The sequence below is a fragment of the Phalaenopsis equestris genome, unplaced genomic scaffold, assembly GCF_001263595.1.
Source record: "Phalaenopsis equestris unplaced genomic scaffold, ASM126359v1 Scaffold000002, whole genome shotgun sequence".
Classification (NCBI taxonomy): domain Eukaryota; kingdom Viridiplantae; phylum Streptophyta; class Magnoliopsida; order Asparagales; family Orchidaceae; genus Phalaenopsis; species Phalaenopsis equestris.
In genome coordinates this window covers 63,174,835-63,175,813 of record NW_018164444.1, presented here as the reverse complement: position 1 = coordinate 63,175,813, position 979 = coordinate 63,174,835, and positions in this window count along the sequence as shown.

Here is a 979-nt window from a genome sequence, read left to right as displayed (position 1 = left end):
TTTTTTCCCTTTACGGGTTTTCCACGTAATAACTTCTGGTGTCTTCACTGGTTGTTTCACTTTCAGCTGAGTGTGTGTTGAATCCTCGTGCAACGCTAAAACGATAATACTTTACTCTACCGCCGTGAATTGTCTAGCACGCATACATCACGCCTTCATATGCATCTTTTTGTTAAAAGTGATCCATTTTTTCTTTACGCTTAATTCTTGGCAGCCCTTTGTGTGTGATGAGTAGACAACAAACTTCTTTTATCCTTGCATGACTAAGTGATAGTAGAAGTTTATGTATCAAACATCTTTGAAGTAAAAAACAATAGGATTGGTATAGATGAAAATAAATACCCGTACAAGGATGTCTTTGAGAGTGTTACATTATATTACAATCATTGCCATTTTATAAGCCACAATATTTTTTATTGAAGAAAAGTAACTAAGTTTCAGAAACAAATATTATGTCCGGACTCCGAATAGAGACACGTTCGGAATCCAATGAAATCACGCCACGTGAAGGTGACAGAAAATTAAAGAAATTTTGTTTTAGCAAATGAAAATATTCTTCCCGTGTTATTTCGTATTATTCAGGTGTTATTGTGGTGATATTCATGTATTATTATGTTCTGGGAATATTCTCGGTGTTATAATAACATAATAACACATTAATACCACCATAATAACACCGGAATAACATAGATTAACACGGTAGAAATATTCCTCTGTGTTACCGGAAGGGATTACAAGAAAATAAGTTTTTTTTTTCTTGTCAGTTCTATGTGGAGTTGATTCATTAAACTCCGAACGCATATTCGGAGTATGGGCGTAATAATTTTTCCAATTTCAGATGTCCTCCGCCTTCATATTTAATGGAAGATTCATCCGCTTAATTAACAATTTAGCCATTCCCCCATCATATATTGCTTCTAATTATAAATAAATAAATAAATATATATATATAGAGAGAGAGAGAGAGAGAGAGAGAGAT